Here is a 9,598-nt window from a genome sequence, read left to right as displayed (position 1 = left end):
TACCAGTGGACTGTTAATCAGTGGAATGTTCCTCTAGTCTCCTGCCCAGAAAATGGGGTAGCATCTCCTGCCATACTGGCCCTCCTGCTGCCTCCTCAATGCAGTTCTCCTCTCTGGGATGGGTCTTCCTCCTCTCTGACTTTTGGACTAATGACTCAGACCTGCTTACAAATGCCCATGGTCCTATCCTATCAACCTGCAGCACAGTGTCCAATGTATATCAGGATGCTCTGTGCTGATGGTGTGGATGTCTTGCTCTAGGTAAGAGCCTAACTAACTACAGTGATATGGGCCACAGGAGATCTGAGCCTCTCAGTACTGGCTTGTGTTAGACTCTCCTTGAAACCTTTTCTGGTCCTAGAGAGTCTGAATTCACAAGGCAGGTGCAGGTTGATTGAGTTACTGAGCTAAACTAAGCATTTCCACTTCCTACCTTTTACTATGTCCTGAATCACCTGCAGATTGTAATTGGTAGGTCTGACTGGGCTGAGGTTCTGTCTACCTGGTTCTCTCCAAGGTCCCATGATACAGTCAAGTCAGCCTTTGAGTGGCCTGACCTAAAACAATAGTTCTCAACCTTGGCTGTACACTGAGCACTGAGAATGTGATATATACAGACCATGAAGGCCTAGGCCCCCACGTACCTCTTAGGTCATACGAATATGTCGTATTCAGATGGTCTAATTTGAGAACAGACATTGCCCTGGAAGTACCAGTACTGTGCTTTTCTATCTCCTAAACAGTGTCTCTTAAACCTGCTTTTGCTTTCACTTTGTCTTTTAATCATTGTGTCGTGACTGGGCCTCACCATCATGGGCCTGTATAGTAGTAGTATTCTCTCTCCCTGGCCCCTATTCCCTTCTTCAAACTTCCTTCCCAAGGCCAAGGTTGAGGTACGCGTGCTTTCAAGGCTCTGGTGATTATTACTATTTCCTATAGGGCAGTATTCTCTGACTTTTGTGTGTATCACTAATAACCTCATATATAAAACAGACCCTTGAGCCTAAATCCAAGAGTTTCTGATGCAGGAGGTCCATGGTCCATGTTGGGGACTTAGAATTTACATTCTCAATATGTTCCTAAGAGCTGTTGCTGCTGGTGATCTGAGAGCTACATTTTGGGAAACTTGTATATCATAGAGATCACAACACTGGCAAGGAGGCATCAGAACAGACCCAATAGGTAGCTGAAGTTGGATTCTACCCAGGTGGCGTACAACACTACTCAGGAGCCAACAACCTTACAACTAAAAACAAAAGCAGCTGCTTTAGCAGCAGTGACAGCCACCAGGAGCAGTAACAGCCAACAGTGGAGCAATGACAGCAGCCTCTCCATACAGGAACGGGAAGGTGCCATACAGGTACCCTAGCGTTCTGATCTTCTTTGGTCCTCACTATCGTTTGACCTGGGAAGAAATGAGACCTGGTATTCCCACAAAATCCTGTGATAGTTATCTTCCAAAACAGCCTTTCTTAACATGTCACCTAAGTCAGGTAACCTCCTGTCTTAGTTGGGGTTTTAATGCTATGAAGAGATTCTTTGACCATGGCAACTCACTGTTCAGAGGTTTAATTCTTTATCATCCTGGTGCAAAATGTGGCAGCATGCAGGCAGACATGGTGCTGAAGAAGCAGCTGAGAGTTCTATATCTGGATCCACAGGCAACAGGAAGTGAACTTACTTGAGCTTCTGAGACCTAAAAACCCAACCTCTAGTTCTTTCTCCAACAAGGCCATGCCCACTCCAAGAAGGTCATACCTCCTAATAGTGTCACTCCCTATGAGCTTATGGAGGTTATTTTCTTTCAAACCACAAACTTCCCTCTGGCTGTACCACCTGGGTAGTGGGATATTAATAATCTCTTCCTGGGTTGTTGTGAGGTATACAAGGCAGCATATCAAGGTTCTGACTCCAAAATGGCAGCAGTGAACACGCAGGGGCACCCTCTGCTGGACACGCTCTTCCCTTTCAGCAGAGCTGAGAGAAGACCAGGTTGTTGCTTCCTTCTAAAGATCAATGTTCAGAGGGTTCTGGAGCTCCAAGCTTGTTTTCCTTGTACTGGATTGCATTTACTGGATACACATCTTCTGCCCCTTCTACCAAGGCCCACCTTCAGCTCATCTTTCTTATTCTCTCCTGATAGGATTAATCTTTTGGAAAGAAAACCCCCAGCTCACCCCAGCACCCTTAGATGTACCTAGCCTGCCCTTGCTCTATCCAGAAACCTCACTTGAATGAGTGAAGGTCACGCAGGACTGACTTGAACCTGTCTCCAGAGGATTTCTGACTAGGTCTATGGGAAGAGATGATGAAGATAATCAAGTGGAATTTTCCAGGGTGAAATAAGACATAGCAGAAAGACAGCTATGTAGATATTTGTAAAACAGAGATGCACTAGCCATAGGGTTAGCCTGTGACAAATTGCAGGTCTTATCCTTCACATTCCACACATTGGACAAGACATGTGACCAAAAGCCTCCTCTCATTGCCACCTTCGAGGTGACACCCAGGTTTCTTCCTCCATGAAAATTTCAACCTGCCTCAGAAAGCCCTTACACCATTGGGCACCATTGGGCACCACTGGACCCCATCATGGGCCTGGTCAGGATGGATGGTGAAAGATTCATTAGAAGAATATAGAGCTGTTTCTTTTGTGGATGAGCCTAAAGCCTCAAGCCTCTGGGTGGAAATGATTCATGTCTATCACCTGAGCAGTTGGGTACATGAAGCAAATCTTTCTTTTTCCCTTCCAGGACTTCTCTTGTCTAATTCATCAGCTGGGGATGCTGTAAGGTATACCAGCCATGCAAAACTCCAACCAGGCACAGAACTAGCAAGTGTCTACTTTCAGAGTTGTACTTTGTCTCTTACATAGATTTTTCCAAATATCTGACCTGAGTAGCACTGGGGCTTGTCTTTTCCTCAGTCACTGAAGTCCTTTTTAATTTCTGGATTCTGTAGTAGGAGGCTGCCCAGACTCCCGAAATAACCACACAGAAACTGTATTAATTAAATCACTGCTTGGCTCATTAGCTCTAACTTCTTATTGGCTAACTCTTCCATCTTAATTTAACCAATTTCTATTACTCTGTGTATCGCCACATGGCTGTGGCTTACTGGGTAAAGTTCCAGCATCTGTCTCCGATGGAGCTACATGCATCTCCCTGACTTTGCCTTCTTTCTCCCAGCATTCAGTTTAGTTTTCCCTGCTTACCTCTGTTCTGCCCTGCCACGGGTCCAAAGCAGTTTCTTTATTAATCGCATCATACAGAGGGGAATCATACATTAGAGTTCTTCTCCAAATCAGATGTTCTCAGTGTTGATGAAATAGGAGGGAGGTTGGAGTACAGGGTCTGTGCTGATAGGAAGAGGCTCTGTCACAGCCAGCTGTCTCCTCAGAATACCATTCAGGATGTCATTAGTACTGAAGAGGCAGTCAGCCTTGATCTCTGTTTGGAAATGTTCACTGCATCCAGGGAGGCTTTTGGGGGTAGACAGCACTCTTCTGCCTACCCCTCCACCAAAGCAGTGTTTTCCAAATGATGATTTGCAGTGTCAACATATGGACCATGACCACATTTCTGTGGGTCTTTTCAAAGTATTTTATAAAAATCAAATAATTTCAAAGTACAGAGCTCTAGGCATGGAGCTAGAAAGCCCATGTGCAAATTCTAGACTATTGCTTCTTTTTTTTTGTTAAAATTTTATTAGGAAATAGTTGTGTCCTTGTTAACTTATCATCCATGGCTGCTTTAAAGATGCTACAGGAGGGCTGATGAGATAGAGATAGACAGAGAGAGAGAGAGAGAGAGAGAGAGAGAGAGAGAGAGAGAGAGAGAGAGAGAGTTGAGTAACTGGCCAGTAAAGTTGGAAATACTACTTTAGTGTTTGCATAGCTTTATGATTCTCTAAAACAGCCTGATCTTTGTCTAACAAAAACAAAAACAATACATTTACAAACTCTCGTAAAAAACCAAGTTTCCAGAGATCACAAAAGGCTTAATTCCTAATATCCAGATGTGGTGGCTCATACTTGCAATCCCATCACTTGGAAGGCTGAGGCAAGATGATCATGAGTTAAAGGATAGCCTGGGAAATATAGTAAATTCCAGGCCAGCCTGGGCTACAGAGTAAACAAGCAAAACATCTTCAACCATATCTCCGCATTGGTCTAGGTCAACACAGTGAAGGAAGTGGACCAAGGACTGATGTCATTTCGCATATGAAAACTGAGAAATTAACTTATTGAGTCTCCAAGTTTGCAGAGATGTTTCTTTTCTCTTTGGGGTAACCAAATACATAGCAAGAAGCTACTTAAAGGAGAAAAGGCTTTCTTGTTGGCTCATGTTTGAGCTTACAGTGCTGTATAGCAGAGAACGCTCAGAGCAGAAGCAGCTCTCACTGCGAATCCTCGCCATCTCACATTGCAGAGAGCAGGGAAAACTGGAACTCAGCTGGATTTCTACTTTTTCCATTTTCATTCAGCCCGCGATTTCAGGATATTTAGTGATAGCACCCATATTCAGAGTGAGTCTTAATTTCCTCAGTTTAACCTCTCTGGAGCAGCCTGACAAACATCTCCAAAGGTGTATCTCCCAGGTGAGTCTACATCCAGTTAACAATAATAATCCATCTCAAGTTTGCTCCTTGTCAACATGATGCTCAAACAGATTATATTAAAATTTAACACCCCACTCCTGGCCACTAAAATCTCATTTTTATTGTGCAATGTAAAAATCCATCTTCAAAGTCTCAGAATCTTAACAGTTCCAACTTTAATCAAAAGTCCAAAGTTTCTTCTGACAGTCAAAACAACTCTTAACTATGAAACCTATAAAAACAAAGCACACACACACACACACACACACATATACCATGTACACACAGACAAGACACACACAACACACAGAGAGATGCACCATACTCTCTCTTTGTCTCTCTCTCTCTCTCTCTCTCTCACATACACACACACACACACACATACACACTCATCCAGACACATTCACACACATACACCACATACACACAGACAAGACACACACCACACACAGAGAGACACACCATACACACATACACACACAGTGTTAGTTTGAGTGTAATTGGACCCCATAAACTCCTAAGGAGTGGCACTATTAGGAGGTGTGGCTTTGTTGAAGTGGGTGTGGCCTCGTTGGACGAAGTGTGTTACTGTCTGGGCAGGTTTTGAGGTCTCTTGCTTAGGACACCACCCAGTGTTTGAGTTCATTTCCTATTGCCTGCAAGATGAAAGACTCTCATCTTCTCTAGTACCATGCTTGCCTGCGTGCTGCCATGTCCTACCATGGTGATAATGAGCCGAACCTTTGAACTATAAAAGGCCTCTTCAATGAAATGTTTTCCATTGTATGAGTTGCCATAGTCACGGCACTTCTTCACAGCATTAGAAACCTAACACACACACACACACACACACACACACGCACGCACGCACGCACGCGCACGCACGCACACACACACACACACACACACACACACACCCTTGTTTAACACAACCCTGAACAGTGGCCCCTCAAGGACTGGGAGTTTGGGGAAGAGTCTAATGTGTAGTCTGGTTATGCCCCAAAGGTGATAACATGTAGGAGGCAGATTGCTGAGTGGGGAGATCTTGAAAGTGGCAGCAGAGAGAGGAAAGGGGGCGTGGACTCGCTCGTGTGCCCTTGTGCAAGAGTTCTCAAGGTCCTCGGGAAAGGACCTCAACCGCCTGCAGCGTGTGGAACAGCATTTGAGACTATCTTTACTAAACCATGAAAGGAGAGCTAAGAGCAGCCAGCTGCAGAAGTTGGAAACACCTGGAAGCTGACAGCTGGCTCCCAATTTCACTGTCATGGAATCGTATAAATGACGAGCAGTGGGAGGCTACATGGCCCGCCACCTCCTCCCAAGGAAGGCGGCCCCTCAGTCACCCAGGCTGCCCATCTGTGGTCTCATTCTCATGATTTTCTATGCGGGGGTAATGAGTTGCCGCTTTGTGGGTCTCTGGGGTGAGCGGATGGCAGCTTGATTTAATACCTACTGACTCAGAGGAGGGAGGGGCCCTGGCTGGCCTCTGATGTAGGTAGATTTCTGTTTCTTTTCCAGCTACGAGCTGGCTAAAGGCGGACAAGCATCCAGAGACCCAGAAGCCCCATCTCTGCTGCTGCTCGGGTGAAAGGCAGAAGGAAGGAAGGAATCTAGATATTGCTTCCCAGCTATTTCCTGTTAGCCCCTCTGTAAAGCAAACTGCCGCAAAAAAAAAAAAAAAAAAAAAAAAACCATTGGAGCCGCTGTGTGTTCCTATCACATAGGAATTCTACCAGGCAGGGCGGTGTCTAGGAAGGCTGCCTGGCTTACCACTCCTCAAGGACCGCTCCCTGCGGAAGGAAGAAGCTCTCAAATACAGGACAAGGTGAAACAAAGTTCAGAACGATCTGAGTCAAGTGTCATGATGCAGGCATCCAGAAGAAAAGGCACCATGACTGTGCCTTGGGAGATCAAGGGAAGGTGATCTACGTGGAAGTAGACTAGGAGGAAGTTCCAAGGGAGGGGGCCTGGAAGGTGACGTCCCAGCGAGTCCACTGGGGGCGCTAGAGAGCGGCAGAGACTGGAGGTGTTGCCTGGAGACCACAGAACTCTGGAGAGATTTTTGTGGTTTTGATTCCATGCTTAGGAATTTGTGTTTTATTACAAACACGGTAGGGAAACTACTGCGGGGTGTTTTAAAGCTTGGAATGAAGAAAATGGTATGCTGCAGTAAGATGGTGTGTCTCCTAGAAATATATCTGGAATTCCCTGTGTCCCCATGAATGGTTAGGCAATGAACCAAAAGTTTCACGTGTTTTTTTTTTTTTTTTTTTTTTTTTTTTTTTTTGGTTTGTTTGGTTTTTTTTTTTTTTTTTTTTTTTCTTTTTTGGAAGTTGTTCTGTTTGTCTGTGCACTTGATTTGATACAGAGTATTACTATGTAACCCAGGCTGGCTTTCAACTCACGATCCCCCTCCCTCAACCTTCCAAGTGCTGGATGACAGGTGTGTGCCACCATGCCCAGCGGCAAATGCTTTAAATATTCTGTATTCACAGACAGGAAGACTGTGGCTTGGAGGGACCTAACTCCATCAGTCATGAATCTGTGCAGGGACACCAAATCCAAAGCCAGTTCTCCTAGCCTGGTACTACTCTGCTTCCTCGGGAATTCAGACAGAGAGCTTGCCATTAGCAAAAGTTAAAGAAAACAGGACAAAGCAAACAAAGCGACTTTACATCCCTGGATAAAGCTTTTTTCCCTAATGCTTGTAATTTTTCTATTTCTCATCATTTTTTTTGCCAAAGTACAAAATATTATAAATTCCATAACGAAAATAAGTCAGTATACTCAGCTACTGAACAGGGGTGCTTATTGACTTGGGGTGCTTAGCCTAGCTCTGATTCAATGGAAGCACACCAATCTTTTAACCCCAGCAAAAAACAACTTAAGGTTTTAGATAATGTTCACCAAAACAACTGAAATCGCCCCAAAAGACAGTCACTGGCCTTTTCTTTTGAAACTTTTCATTTAAAATAACTTCAAATGTATGAAAAGTTGCGAAGATCAAAGAAGAAGGAATGTTTGCCTACCTCCAAGCTTTTACCAAAATTTGCTTATCAATAACATCATAGTCCTTTGCTTTGTCACTTGGGCTGCAGATCACTACAATGTTGGTCTCTGATTTCTACTGATAACTTATTTTTGTTTTGGAGTTTTAAGACAGGGTATACTGTGCCCAGGCTAGCCTTGAGTTTACTAGGTAGCTAAGGCTGGCCTTGAATTGATCCTCTTACTTCTCACCATGTGTTGGGATTTTAGGTACGAGCCACAATGCCTGACTTATTCATAACTCATGATTACTCATTTCCCGCTGCTGAGCAACATATCACATATTTATTTCTTCACAACAGTATCATCTTGTAAGGTCACACTTGTGTAGACCCAAAATTTGATGGGAATGTAACTGGAAAAACTGCTAAAGGTAAAATCAAAGATAGCTTTTCCAATTACAATAGGAAATGCTCAACATCCTTAGCATCAGGGAAGAACAAATCTAAACTACATTGGGTTGTGTAGATGGAGCTGTGGGCTGCTTCCCGCCACCCGGCTCCCAGCCACCGGCTAGCTTTACCCAAAATAATTACATGGAAACTGTATTCATTTAAACACTGCCTGGCCCATTAGCTCTAGCCTCTTACTGGCTAACTCTCACATCTTGCTTAACCCATTTCTAATAATCTGTGTAGAACTACAGGGTGGTGGCTTACCGGGAAAGATTCAGCATGTCTGACCTGGTGGCTGGCTTCATGGCGACTGACTCACTGCCTTCTTCCTCCCAGCATTCTGTTCTGTCTTCCCTGCCTACCTATGTTCTGACCTATCAGGCCAAGCAGTTTTCTTTATTAATTAACCAATGAAAGCAACAGATAGGTAGAAGACCCACCTACATCAGGGTTGGGTATGGTGCCACACACCATGAAGCCCAGCAGAGGCAGGTTGATTGCTGTGAGTTCCAAGCCAGACTTGTCTATGTACCACGTTCTAGCTAGTCTGGACCTGTCTCAAGAAAATAAAGAGACAAGACAAATAGACAAACAAAACCCCGACTATCTTGAGATTTCACCTTATCCTAGTCAGAATGACGATAGATAGAAAAAACAAACAACAAATACTAGTAAGGATTCAGTGTGTGTGGGAGATCATATACCCTTGGTGAGAATGCAAATCTATCCATCTCCTATGGAAAGCAACATGGAGAGTCCTCAGAAAACTAAAATTAGAATTTACACCTCACCTCACCCAGTTTTGCACTCCTGTGCTCATCCCTGAAGGAACAGAGGTGCCACAGGAGAGATACCTGCATATCTACACAGTATTCACAGCAGGTAAGTTATGACATCTATCTGGATGCCAGTCAATGATGAATAAATAAGAAAAGGATTGTGTGTGTGTGTGTGTGTGCATGTGCGCATGCATGTGTGTGTGAGCATGCATGTGCACATACACAATGGGTCATTATTTGGCCACAAAGATGAACAAAAGCATCTTATACACTGAACTGGCGGGCGATAACCAGGTTAAGAGAGTAATGAGCTAATTGCAAAATCTCTATGCAAACAGAGAGGGTGCTCATAGCCCAAAGAACTGCACATGAATAGCATGAGCTTGGACCCATTAGCATTTCCTCATGGAGAAATGGCCAAACTGGTGAAACAGACATTTACTGGGGTTAATGATAGAAATATGAGTGACTCAAAGGCAGCTGCATCTCCAGGAAGTCCTCTGGGCAACTTCTAGGCAGATTCCTTCCTGCAGTATGGAGGACTTGTGAAAAACTGCCCAGTTGGAAACGGTCATGTTAATTAGAAGAGGACAGGCACACAACAAAACCAGGCACAGAAAACGAGTATGACATGTTTCCTATCATATGTGGAACCTAGAAAACACAGAGATGCCATGAAAGTGGAAGGAGCTACCAAGGAAAAGGAAAGCAGATGGGGGAGGGGGGTATGGAAGAGCAGTGGGGTCCTGTACAATTGAAGAACAGCACATGCTTGTA

Source organism: Arvicola amphibius, chromosome 7 (genome assembly GCF_903992535.2).
Source record: "Arvicola amphibius chromosome 7, mArvAmp1.2, whole genome shotgun sequence".
Lineage (NCBI taxonomy): Eukaryota > Metazoa > Chordata > Mammalia > Rodentia > Cricetidae > Arvicola > Arvicola amphibius.
The sequence above is the reverse complement of the archived record's forward strand: the minus strand, read 5'-3'. Positions refer to the sequence as shown.